This window comes from Tupaia chinensis, unplaced genomic scaffold, assembly GCF_000334495.1.
Source record: "Tupaia chinensis unplaced genomic scaffold, TupChi_1.0 Scaffold000074_1, whole genome shotgun sequence".
In the NCBI taxonomy this organism is placed as follows: domain Eukaryota; kingdom Metazoa; phylum Chordata; class Mammalia; order Scandentia; family Tupaiidae; genus Tupaia; species Tupaia belangeri.
Window position 1 is genome coordinate 2,031,448 of NW_006159534.1, and position 14,060 is coordinate 2,045,507.

The window sequence follows — 14,060 nt, forward strand, 5'->3', positions numbered from 1 at the left end:
CTGGAGGGGATTCCTCACCTGTGGCTGCCCCTTCCCTCCCCAGCAGCTTTGGCATGGGGTGGGGGGCCCACGTGCAGCCCACCCTCTGGGTGTAGGTTGAGGGTGGGGGAGGTGGGCTCCAGGGCACTTAGTCCTGGCCCTGGAGAAAAACTTCAAGGGAGCTCAGAGGAGTCCACCAATCTGGGCTGTGTGTGGGGGAGTCAGGGCCATCCTTGAAGAGCATGCGCTTGAATCCAGCTTCCCATGCCTGCCAGCTGTGTGACTCTGGGCAAGCTGGGTCACTTCTCAGAGTCTCCTCGTCCTTGCATCAGTGGAGGTAAGCTCCCTACCCCGGACTGTTGTACCAGGCTGGACAGACAGGAAGTGGGAACACACGCAAACCCAAGGGCTGCACTGTGCAGTTGTGCCTCCAGGTGACAACCCCTGAGCCACCCCGCAGGTGCCACTGTCCAGAGCAGAACCAGTTCTCCCCACCCCTGGTCTGCCACACTGGTGATCTCTTCACAAGCTGGGCTCCTAAAAAGCCTTTGATTTTGTTTCAATCATCTTAGAAACATTTATGCAGGCCAGCCAGTGGTATGGTGGTTAAAGCAGCTGGATCCCACACTGCGGACTACATGGTTCAAATTCCAAGCCCAGCTGTTTGAAAAGCATGCCAGATGCACGTGCGTGTGCACCTGAAGTCCCAAGAGGAGAATGGAGGAAGAGGGATTGCTGCATGGTCATCCCCCTGGGTGGGGTGCTTTCTCGCTTTCCCTCTCTCTCCAGCGACTGAATGTACCTTACAACAAATTAAGTAAATAAAAAGCTTAAACTCCTTTATTTAAAGGAAACAAAAAGTGGGGCCAATAGGTGGTGTGGTGGTTAAGGTAGCTGGATCCCACAGGGCCAATTGTACAATTTGAGTCCTGGACCTGGTGGCTTGAAAAGTACGCCAGGCGTGTATGGGTGTGTGCCCAAAATCTAGAGAGGATGGAGGAAAAGGGATTTGGGCAGGGCCATTGCTCTCTCTCTCTCTCGGCGAGTGCACACACTGTAGCAAACAAATGAAAAGTTCCACTACTGTGGAACTGACGTTTACCAGTAAATACACTTTGCAACAATTTAAATCCCATGTAATTCTCCATAACCCTGGAAAAGAAATGAAGGCTTTAAGAGATTAAGAAAAGCCTTTTTCCTTTACCACATCAAGATAAATAAATTTGCCTTAGTTCTCGTAAATGCTAAGAGGTGGTTCCAGAGCTTGAATCCAGACCCCACCCTCTCACCGGGCAGCCACAATTTTCATACCTTCTTACACAACCTATTGTATTTCCCGTTTTATCCCAGGTAGTCACAGGATTTCTTCTGAGCCTCCACGTGGGTATCAGCCCTTCTCCCCTTGAGTAGTGACATCAGCTCCCCTTTTGATTCTCCAAATCGTATGCCTGGGGGTTGATACCATGTCTAGGGGAAGGCCACGTCGGGTGGGGTGGAGGGGGGGTTGATACCATGTCTAGGGGAAGGCCACGTCGGGTGGGGTGGAGGGGGGGTTGATACCATGTCTAGGGGAAGGCCACATCGTCGGGTGGGTTGGAGGGGGGGTTGATACCATGTCTAGGGGAAGGCCACGTCGGGTGGGGTGGAGGGGTTCTGGCATGTGTGTCTGTTGTGTGTCGGAGTTAAGAAGCAGGGATACTCAGAAATCTGCCACATCAGAGCTCCTGCCCTAGTCCTTACCTAGACCAGAAGGTCCCTGGGGAGTTGGGTAGGAGAGGGGTCTTCATGCTTGGCCTTAGGTGTAGGAAGAAGGGAAGGAGACCTGATCCATGCGCCTGGCTCTGCCATTAGCCAACCAGTGGGGCGTTACCCTAGGGGAACCACTTCTCAGGCATCGGCTCCCCCCACGTGAAATGAGCCACCGACTCAGCACACCTCCCTGAGGCTCCTTCCCTCTTACTGCAATTCCAGCTGATTTCCGCCAGCTCAGTGGAGAGCAGGGGTGAGGAGTTATCCTGCAGGGCCTTCCAGGAAAAGGCTCCCGGCTGGAGGAGGCCTTAGCCGGTGTTAGTTTGGATCTGATGGATTCCCAGGACAGCGCTGAAGGGACGCTCACCACGCTCAGCCCGACACTGCCTGGTTCTCTCCTAAGGTTGCCTCCCTGAGCCCCTCCAAGGTCCAGGGAAGCTTCAGGGGCAGCCCCATTTCCCTTCTTGGCAGCCCCTCTCCCCCTCACCTCCCATTTACTGCCTACCTGCTCTGAGGGAAGAGGCTGCTGCTTGGACAGGATTCTCGTCCCAGCCTGCAGAGTGAAAGTAGACTCAAGAACATTTACACCTGCCCCTCGTCCCTGTGCCTGGCTGGCCACCTGCTTTTTGTGCCCCCACACCTGGACAGGACCCTGGCTTCTCACAAGCATCCCCCTCAGCCCAGCCTGTCCTCGACACCTGCTTCCCTGTCTGCTGAGAGGCCAAACTACTGCTCTCTTGTCCCCCCTGGGTCTTGGTGACATTGTTCACCACAGAGGAGGAGGCCTCCTCTTGAAGCCTTGGCCTCTGAAGGAAGTGCTCCTAATAAGTAGGGGTGCTGGCCTCGAGGAGGGCCAGGGTGAGTAACGGGGCTAGGCACTTGCCTCAAGGAGGGACAGGGCGATGGCCCAGTCTCTGGTCACCTGCACCAGCCGGTCACTCTAGGATTCACTGCTGCTCAGAGACAGGGTGTGCCAGGCGTGGGTCACAGACAGCAAGGAGGCTGGAAGTCACACAGGTGCACGGTCTGTACCTGCGTGAGGGACAGAGCGAAGGAGGCTGTGCGTGGGGGTACCGACAACTAGGTTCCAGGGCGGGCTGGGCGGTCCAGCTGCTGCTGTGGTAAGACTTGCTCATCTTTCTACTGAGAGCGAAAGCCGGGTTCTCCCAGAGGACAGAGGGCCTTGGGTGCTGCCTGCTAACCTGCCTTCCTCCACAGCCATGCTGGCGTGACTCGCCTCTCACCTGCATCGGCCTGGATGCAGAGAGCAGCTCCCAGCTGGGAGGGACCAAGCAGCTCCCCTGGCTCGAATCTGCTCCTCCTCGTCCCTCCTCGTTCCTCACCATCTCAGTGGTTCTGATGTCAGAGTTCTGTCTTAGCGAGAGGAGAGTCATTTAACAAATCATGTTGAGAATATTGATTCTTTCCAAGGGAAATTCACCTTCATGCCGTATATCAAAATACCTCTCAGTAGGTTAACAAACTAGTGTAAACAAACAAGACAGAGATGGGGCCAGCAAGGGGCGTGGTGGTTGGTGTGCTGGACTCCAACATAGCCACCATGGTTTGAGTCCCAGACCTGGCTGCTTGCTTTCTCACTTTGTCTCTTTCTCTCTTTGGCTGGTGAACACACATGTCCTGTAGCAAATTTAAAAAATAATAATGATAAAAATTAAATAATTCTTTTTAAAAAGGACAGAGGAAAATAGAACTGAATACTTCACTGTTTTTAAAAGTATGAATATAATGGAAAATAGAAGGTAAGAGCTTAATTTATTTGATATCACTGTTTAAAAAGGAAGATAAATGCCCAGCTGAAGTGGGAGGGTCCTCTTGTGCGGTGACAGTCTTCACAGGACACCCTGGTTCAGTTCCTGGCCCAACTTAAACAGGACAGGCCTGGTAGTGTGTACCTGTGGTCTTAACTGACCGGGAGGCTGGGACAGGAAGGATTGAGACATGGTAAGGCCCCTGCAAAAATCCATCCCCCTTTCTCTTTCTCGCTCCTGTGTTCTTTGTCAAAAAAAATTAAAAATTTAAAAATAAAAGAAGTTAATAGCAAATAAATCACACTGCATATTATAAAAACTAGGAAAGCGTTTCCATAAATACAACCCAGCGATATGACTTATGGAATCTGCAGACTAAAGAATGAACTAGGTCTGCGTTTACCAACCTGACAAAATGTCCACGGACACAGTTTTATAAATGTAAGAATGACGTGGTTTTATATCTGTATAGTGTTTGTCTAGGAAACATCTGGAAGAACAGACACCAAACTGTGAAAGTGATTCTATCTAGAAAGTGAGGTTGGACCAGCAGGTGGCATAGAGGTTAAGGTTCTGGAGCCCACATGACTGACCGTGCAGTTCAAGTCCTGGCCCAGCGACTTGAACATCACACCCGTGAGTGGGAGTGTGTGCCCAAAATCCCGAGAGGAGACTGGAGGAGAAGGGATTGCAACATGGCCATCCCCCCTGGGAGGTGCTTTCTCACCTTCTCTCTGTCTCTCTCTCTGGTGAATGCACGTATCCTATAGAAACTGAAATAAATACACAAATGAAAATGAAAGTAAGGTTAAGGCAGACTTAAATCAGGGCTAAGTTCCCAAGTCGGGTCCCAGGTGAGTGTTCAAGTTAAAGACACTTATCCTCGGGGCCTCACAAGTGCAGGGACCCACCCAAGAGGGAGTGCCTCCATAGCCTTGCCCTAGTCCTCCCTCTGACTTAAATAGGTTTTCGAATTTTTAAAAATAAAATATTTCTTTTGCAAGGAAAAAAACTGATGAGTAATAGGATTATAGGATTTTTTTTTTTTTTTTTGAGAGAGATTTTTCACTATAGGGCACGTGCGCTCGCCAGACAGACAGAGACATAGAGACAGAAAGCGAGAAATCACCCCCCAGGGGGGATGGTCACGCCGCAATCCTTTCTCCTCCATTCTCCTCTCGGGATCTTGGGCACACATGCACACGCGCCCGGCGTGAGTTTTAAGCCACCAGGTCCGGGACGTGAACCACGGTTGACTATGTGGGAGTCCAGCGACATAGCCATTACGCTAACTGCTGGTTCCCAGGATTATAGGATCTTGAAGTTCTATTGTAAATAAAATCACTGAAGTCCTATTAAAAATAATGAGACAAGGGGACCAGCAGGTGGCGTGGTGGTTACGGCACTGGAAACTCCCACAAGGGCAAACAGGGTGGTTAAGGCACTGGACACTCCCACATGGCTAACCATGGTTTGAGTCCCAGACCTGATGGCTTGCGTTCTCACTTTCTCTCTTTTTCTCTCTCTGGTCAAATTAAAATAAGTGAATGAATGAATGAATAAAGAAAGAAATAAACAATTCCTTAAAAAAAATTAATAATGAGCCAAAGTATTACGACCAATGAGAGATGCCACTTGTTCCTTACTGTGGTGGCAAAGATACAATAATAGCATACCTAGTGCTGGCTGGAGTGAGGGGAAATGAGATGTATCAGTTATCTACTGCTGTGTAACAGCTACTCCAAAACTTGGTGGTTTGAAACAACCACGGTTATTCATTTTGCTCATGAACTTGCAGCTGAACAGAGCTCAGCAGAGAACAGTCCATCGCTTTGCGTGGTGTGTCTAGGTGGGGGTCATCTGGCAAACTGATGCTGGCAGTCGACTAGAAGCCCAGCTGGAGCCGAGGGCCAGAGCCTCCACATGGGCTGGTGGGATTTCCTCCCAGCACAGTGGCTGGGCTCCAGAGCAAGCATCAAAGACAGCAGGGTGGAAGTGGGCATTGTGTCGCTAGCCTCAGAAGTCACATAGCATGTCTTTACTGTTCTCTATTGATTGAAGCAGGTGCTACCACTCACAGGCAGCCAGGATGCAGGGAAAATGTCCACAAGGCTCAAGGGGGAATCCTGGGTTCCACCTTTCAGCAGGGGTGTGGCAAAGTTTGTGTGAGATGGGAGAGATTATTGAGACCATTTTAAGAAAACGTGATGTACAGTCCCCTGTGGGAAGGTTCGCTGTTCAAGGCTGGAAACCTCTCCGAATTTGCCAGGCACATACCCATGGTCTGCAGTCTGCCCAGAGTCCTCATGCACTGCAGGGGATAGTGACCACCCTTGGGACATGTGTAACGCAGAATGGAATGTAGCTGGCAATATATTTTAAATACCTAAAGAAAATACATAATCTTTGGTCCAATTCTATTTCTGGGATTTCCCTTAAGGAAGTAACAGGGTATTTACTAAGATTTGCTACATGATTGGGACCAGCAGTTGGTGTAATAGCTATGCCACCGAACCCCCATGTAGTCGACCTCGGTTCGAGTCCTGGACCTAGTGGCTTAAATTCACGCTGGGTGCATGTGCATGTGTGCCCAAGATCCTGAGAAGAGAATGGGGATTGCGGCATGGTCATCCCCCCGGGGGGTGATTTCTTGCTTTCTGTCTCTCTGTCTCTCTCTTTCTGGTGAGCGCACGTGCCCTATAGCAAAAGCCTCTTAAAAAAAAAAGATTTGCTACATGATTAATATCTATGATATCAGAATAAGATGAACCTAAAGTCCAAAATGGGGGGTTAGTTAAACCCTGGTGCATCATTACAATGGTATACAATGCAGACACTAAAAATGATTGGAATGTGTATATATACATTATACATGTACACATAGGCATAGGACACATGTGCTAGCAGGATAGAGACAGTGAGAGGGAAAGAAATCACCCCTCGGGGGGATGGCCATACCACAATCTGTTCTCCTCCTGGAATTTTGGGCATGCACATACAGGTGGCCTGCATGATTTTCAAGGTGCCAGACCCAAGATGTGAACTACTATCAGCCATGTGGGATTCAGCGTTTTAACTAACATGTCACCTGCTGGCCCCTTGAATGTACATTTTTTTAACCTAAAATTATTTCCACACCACATTGTTAAGTGAAAGTATCAAGTTACAAAAATAGTTCTGTGGAGACCAGTAGTTAGCGTAATGGCTATGTCGCTGAACTCCCATGTAGCAGACCACGGTCTCAGTCCCGGACCTGGTGGCTTAAACTCACGCCGGGTGCATGTGTGTGTGTGCCCAAGATCCTGAGAAGAGAATGGAGGAGAAGGGATTGTGGTGTGGCCATCCCCCCTTCTGTCTCTCTGTGTCTCTGTCTGTCTGTCTGGCGAGTGCACGCGCTGGCGAGCGCACATGCCGTACAGCAAAAAAACTCTCAAAAAAAAAACCAAAAAACCAGTTCTGTGTAGTATGATCTTATTTATTTCATTTTTTTAAAAGAGAGGTCTTTGCTATAGGGTGCATGTGCTTGCTGGAAAGACAGAAAGAGACAGAGAGACACAAGGTGAGAAATCACTACCCAGGGGGATGGCCACCCTGCAATCCTTTCTCCTCCATTTTCCTCTCCGGATTTTGGGCACTTACCTGCGCTAAGCGTGAGTTTAAGCTGCTGGGTCCAGTACTTGAACTATGGTCAACTATGCAGGAGTCCAGTGGCATAACCATTATGCCATCAGCTGGTCCCCATGATCTTATGATCTTAATTTTGAAAAAGAAATTACACATGTATTTATGGATTGAATGCAAGGGTGGAAACCTGGGCCCTATACACCTAAATGTTGTCATTTATGGATTGAATGCAAGGGTGGAAACCTGGACCCTATATACCCAAATGTTGTCGTGGTTAATGACCAAGGATGGGATTATGGGTGTTTTTCTTTTTACTTATCTATATTTTCTTCATTTTTATTAAATTAATATGTACTTCTACAATTAAAAATACATGTTTTTAGGGACCAGCAGTTAGTGTAATGGCTATGTCGTTGGACTCCCATGTCGTTGACCATGGTTTGAGTCCCGGACCCAGTGGCTTAAAACTCACGCCGGGTGCCTGTACGTGCGTGGCCAAGATCCTGAGAGGAGACTGGAGGAGAAGGGATTGCGGCGTGGCCATCCCCCCTTAGGGGTGATTTCTCACTTTCTGTCTGTCTGTCTGTCTGTCTGGTGAGCGCACGTGCCGTATAGCCACGTGCCGTATAGCAAAATCCTCTCAAAAAAAAAAAAAAAAAAAAACACCCAAAACCCATGTTTTTAAAAGACAGGTATCACTTGACCACGATCCTCCTGCCTCAGCCTCTCAAATAGCTGGGACTATTTGCACCAGGTCCAGCTAAACATATTTGTAAAGGGCCAAGAATATGAACTTTCAATTCCCAAAAGAAGAAATATAAAGATCAATAAATATATGAAACATTCTTCTACTCTAATAATCATAGAAGTGAAACACTAATGTCCTATCTGTGTACATGATGTACTGTGTAATTTGATGTTGGAAGGGTGACGATGTGAGTTGTACAGTATTTCTGGACAATACCACGGCAATATGTATCGCCCTTAAAAATGTTTACTCCCTTTGGCTCAGTCATTTTACTGCTCAAAATCTACCCCAAGGACATAATCAGGATATTGGCTATAGCCTGGGACAACCTGCAAGTCCACCAATTAGAAGACCTGCCCACAGGTCTGTTGTCCCCTGTGGCAATAGTCAATGGGGCCCCCTTCCTTTCCAGGGCCATAGTCCCCACTGCTCCCTTTTGCCTTCCCAGTAGGAGGCCAAGGGACAATTGCCACCTATCATCCATCCGCACTGCTGATTTAGGAAAGGGAACCGTTCCTTGCGCGCACGTCTCTAGCCCCACGGGCATGTTTCAGGAAGGGTGGCAGAGAGCGGTGTCTGTGTGGAGTGAGGACCAGTCCTGTGTCTTCGCCGTTGAAGCTGAGCACATGACGTCTAAGAGCGGACCTCACCGCCTTCACCCACTTACCTCAGCTCGAGTTGTCACATGGCCTTACACTCAGCTCGTGAGCCATCCCTCCCTCCAGAAAGCCCTCCAGCCCCACGGGCATGTTTCAGGAAGGGTGGCAGAGAGCGGTGTCTGTGTGGAGTTGAGGACCAGTCCTGTGTCTTCGCCGTTGAAGCTGAGCACATGACGTCTAAGAGCGGACCTCACCGCCTTCACCCGCTTACCTCAGCTGTCAGCCCCTAGGTGCTTGAGTTGTCACATGACCTTACACTCAGCTCATGAGCCATCCCTCCCTCCAGGAAGCCCTCCTGACCTGCCAACCTGGGCCAGGTGCCATCCTGGCCTCCCAGAGTACTCGGTCACCCTGTTAGAGTGCTCACTGCACTGCGGCCTGCTTACCTGTTTATCGTCTCCTCCACCCGCACCTCTCGGCTCCGGAAGGGCAGGACAGTTTTCTCTCTCACTGCAGCCCCTGGGTTCAACACGGGGCCTGGCAGTTAATGAAAGTTCAGAAAATGTTTTCTTTTTTTTTTGCTATAGGGTACTTGGACTTGCCAGAGAGAGACAGAGAAATGGGAGGAGGGGGAGAGAAATCACCCCTGCCCCCAAGAGATGGCCACACTGCAATCACTTCATTCTCCTCTCAGAACCTTGGGCACGCGGTCCAGCATGGTTCTCAAGCCACTGGGTCCAGGACTCAGATCATATACTAACCGTGTAGGATCTAGCACCTTAACCTCCACCACCACCTGCTGGCCCCAGGAAATATTCTTAAAGGAGCAGGATATATTCAAGGATCTGCATCTCTCGAAGCACGGCATTCACTATTATGCCCCTTTGCACTATGCACGGTGCTTTAAGCCCCGAGGTGTTTAGTAAAGGTTAGGTGAGTGAGTAACAAACTACTTGGAAGCAGCTACCATTGTAGAAAAAGGGCAATTTTCACAGAGACCTGGATCCAAATCCTGATGCAGCCACTCGCTAGCCATGTAGCCTTGGGCAGTTGCTTCTCTGAGCCAGAAGATAAGACGGGGTTAAAAGTGGCTAACGGTGCCCAGCACACAAGTCAGTCCATGCTTATTCATGTCGTTCGCTTTCTTCACTAACCACAGTGGGCCAGGGATCGGGGGCTGAGGGGGCGGTGTAGAGACCCAAGAGGCAAAGGACAAGTGGGTAGCCAGCAGCCCTAGGGGTCGTGTAAGCCGGTGGCAGGAGAGGCTGGCACAGCATTAGAAGCAGCATGATGCCCTGGCCCCTCCACTGTAAATGGGGAGCACCAGAAATGAGGCTCACCCCTGGGGACGTCCATAGCAGGCTTCGCCCCGAGCCAGGAGTAGCGATACCATGAGGCAAGAACCCTTCATGCCTGTACAGTCCCTTAGACCTTCCAAAGTCCTTTCTCATTCTTCTTTTAAAAAGTGTCATTCCATCGATTGCTTTGAACAGGTAGCACATGTTTAAGTCTTCCGACAATTCCAGAGAACACAGGGCAAGAGGCTTCCCTTCCACCCTTCCTCTGCTCCTCCCCTCCCTGAAGCAAACAGCACCTCCAGTTTCCTGGGTGTCCTTTCAGATTGTTCTCTGCAAATTCAGGGACAGGCACATACTGTCAACACCATTTGGTACCTCCATGCTGTATCTTTTGTTTTTTTTAAAGAATTATTTTATTGGGGGACCAGCAGTTAGCATAATGGCTATGTTGCTGGGCTCCCATATAGTCGACTGCAGTTCGAGTCTTGGACCTGGTGGCTTAAACTCACACCAGGCACGTGTGCGTGCGTGCCCAAGATCCTGAGAGGAGAATGGAGAAGGGATTGCGGCGTGGCCATCCCCCCTGGGGGGTGATTTTTTGCTTTCTGTCTCTCTGTCTCTGTCTGTCTGGTGAGCGCATGTGCCCTATAGCAAAAAACCTCTCAAAAAAAAAAAAAAAAGAAAGAATTATTTTATTTAACTTTATTTATTTATTTTAATTTGACCAGAGAAAGACAGAGGGAGAGAGAAAAAGTGAGAAAGCAAGCCATCATGTCTAGGACTCCTACTGCCATCAGCCATGTGGGAGTGTGTCCTTAACCACCAAGCCACCTGCTGGCCCCTAGTGCTTTTTTTAAGACATTTTGCCTCAGGACGGGTGCACTTGCTGGAGAGAGAGACAAAGTGAGGAGGAAAGTGAGAAATCCCCGCCCCGGGATGGCCATGCCTCCATCCCTTCTCTTCCGCTGTCTTCCCGAGACCTTGAGCACACAGGCACACACGCCCAGCGTGATTTTCAAGCTACCAGTTCCAGAGACTCCAAGCGCAGTCGGCCGTGTGGGAGTGCAGCAGTGTAACCGCGATGCCATCTGCTGGGCCCCACGTCGGCAAACAGCACCGCCAGCAGTCGCCAAGCGCCACTGTCCTTGGTCTCTCTCAGATCTCCATCTCCTTCCTGGCCTCACTTCCGGAAGCCGCTTCCACCTACAGTGACTGCTTGCTCACACCCATGGGGAGGCTCTGGCTGCTGCACTCCACAGGTTCAGGCCCCGCTCCTGGTCTCCTCCCAAAACCTGTTCTTGGCACCACGCATTCTCCTCCTCTTCGGGGGACAGGAGCGCTCCTCCCATCTCCTCGATGCGCTCCTCCCACTTCCTCAGGCACTTCGTCTCCACCCTGTGTGTTGGACTCCATGCTCTTCCCACCACCTGCGGAGCCTCCAAACCTCCTCTTTCCTGTCATCTGGGTCCTGCTCACAATCCCTCAGAACCTCAGAGATGAACCCGGATCTCTTCAGTCAGCACCAGGCGCCCATTGTCTGAGCCCACCTCACTTTTCCTCGCTTTTCTTTGATCATAGATCATGGCTCACTCTCCTGAACCTCAGTTTTTCCATCAGGAATGTAGGGTCCATGACATCAGGTACTGGGGACCTAAGGTGAATAAAAGCAAGGTCTCTGACGACATTTGTGTGGCAATATGACACAGACTGTAATCAGCCGTAGAAATAAATGAGCAAGGATCTCGGAGCGACAAATGCTATGAGAAAATAAGAGATCCTCACAAATGATCTAAAAATCTCATTCAACAGAGAGAAATCCTGTGGTTATGAATGGACAGTTTAAGATCGTAAAGATGAAAGTTCTGAAATTAACCTAAAACCCAATGTAATACCAACTAAAAGTCCACATGGGTTTTTCTTTTTTGGTGGAACTAAGGGACCTTATTCTGAAAAGTATATGGGTGGTTGGGACCAGCAGATGGCACAGTGGTTAAGGTGCTGGACACTCCCATATGGCTGACCACAGTTCGAGTCCTGGACCTGGTGGCTTGTTTTCTTGCTTTCCCTCTCTCCCTCTCTCTATGTCTCTCTCTCTGGTTAAATTAAAATATGTGAATGAATAAATAAAAAATTAAATAAATAATTCTTTTTAAAAAAAAGTATATGGGTTTAAATAAATAATTCTTTTTTAAAAAAGTATATGGGAGCTTTGAAGTCTATGAATTGCTGAGTCAGTTTGGAGAAAGAAAGAATGCAGCATGAAGACTTGCCCTATAAGATATTAAAACTTACTACTGGGACCAGCAGGCAGAGTGGAGGTTAAGGTGCTGGATCCCACGTGGTTGACTGCAGTTTGAGTCCTGGACCTGGCAGCTTGAGAAACACACATGGCATGGTGCATATGTGCTCAAAACTGCAAGAGGAAAATGGAGGAGAAGGGATTGTGGCATGGCCATGCCCTTAGAGGGTGCTTCTCACTTTCCCTCCCTCTCTGTCTCTCTCTGATGATCACATGGACCCTAGGGCAAAAATCTAAAACAAAACAAAACATTACCAAACAGTCATAGCTAATAACTTCAAAAAGTGTGATTTGGGGGCCAGCAGGTGGCATGGTGGTTAAAGCACTGGACTCCCACATGGCTGGCTGCGGTTCAAGTCCTGGACCTGGCAACTTGCTTTCTCACTTTTCTCTCTCTCTGGTCAAATTAAAATAATACATAAAATAACTTTTTAAAAAATTTGATTTTACCATAGAAACAAATAAATGAACTGATGGATCATAATAAAAAGTTCAGGGGCCAATAGGTGGCATAGTGGTTGAGGTGCTAGACTCCCACATGGCCAACCGCGTTCGAGTCTTCGGCCTGGTGGCTTGCTTTCTCACTTTCCCTTTCCCTCTCTGTCTCTCTCAGACCTAATTCAAAAATAATAATAACAAATAAAATTAAATAAATAATTCTTTTTTAAAAAGATTACATTTTTTAAAAAGGAAGACCCATAAATAGACATGAACATGATATGGGTTGAGTGGCTAGAATCAAATCTATTTCAGATTTTGAATTATTTTGGATTTTGGAATATTTGACATGCACAGAGTTGTCTTGGGGATGGGACCCAAGTTTAAATACACTCATTTATATTTCATACATGCTTTACACTTATAGCCTGAAGGTAATTTTTTATTTTTAATTTGCCAAAAGGCATGTGCATTCACCAAAGAGAGATGTGGGTATGTAGGGGGAGAGGGAGGTGGGAAGCACCCCCTGTGGGGGATGGTCACACTGCAATTTCTTGTCCTCTCTCTCCTTTCAGGATTTTGGGCACACGTGCACATGTGTCCCAGGTCTGGGACTTGAACCATAAAGCTGGCTATGTGAGAGGTAGCCACCTGAACCACCATGCAGTGGGCCGGTCCGCCTGAAGGTGATTTTGTACAATATTCTTGTATTGCCGTGTTTGACCATGACCTGTCACATGCGGTCACGCCAGTGCTCAAAACGTTTCAGATTTTAGAGCATTTCAGATTTCAGATTTTCGTTAAGGATGCTCAACCTGTCTGTAATGAAGGTGGCATCACCAATTGATGGGTCATTCGAGGTTGGTGGGGAAACTGGCTCACTATGCAAAGGTGAACTCTAGGAGCCAGTCGGTGGCACAGTGGTAATACAACTCAGGAAGGTTTCCAGTTCGAGTCCACAGGCCTCCCTGAGTATGCTGGGCATACACAGGACCTTGATCTGGGCTGGTTGAGGCTGGGGGTGAACCTCAGTGTCAAGGCCTATTGGGGGTATTCTCTCTTGTTCATGGACGAAATAATTGAAAATTTATTTTATGAATGAGGCAATTTATTAACCCAGCATCATCTGTCCTAATGCTTCTTGTTGGCAGCTGCCACCTGTCCGGCGATTCTGTCCAGATCTCTCTGTCCCTGAGGTCTCAGTTTGTGGCCCCCGTCTTGGTCCTTTCCCACCATTTTTAGCCCCTCCAGGGCTTGAAGGACTCGGCGGGCCACACTCTTACTCTGCTGAAGTGGCTTAGCATGACACCATTTCTCTGACATCCCAGGTAGATCTTGGTCATGGAGCCAACCCCAGCACCACCCGGAGGTACAGGTGCCGTGCTGTGGAAGCAGCTCGTGTGTAGAACCAGTTCTCATCGTAGGGAGCAAGTTCTTTATGCTTGGCCAGCCTGACAGTGTCCATGCATTCACGGACTTTCTGAGGAAGGCTGCCAGAGCTCTGACGAACTCCTGCTGGTTCACGTCTTTTACAGTAACTCCAGGCATCGTGCGGCC

General features: G+C 48.9%; 1 pseudogene; it reads right to left on the reverse strand.

The window, feature by feature from the left end:
- Window positions 1-13,599: 13,599 nt before the first annotated feature.
- Window positions 13,600-14,060, reverse strand: LOC102485954 (40S ribosomal protein S19 pseudogene; annotated as a pseudogene).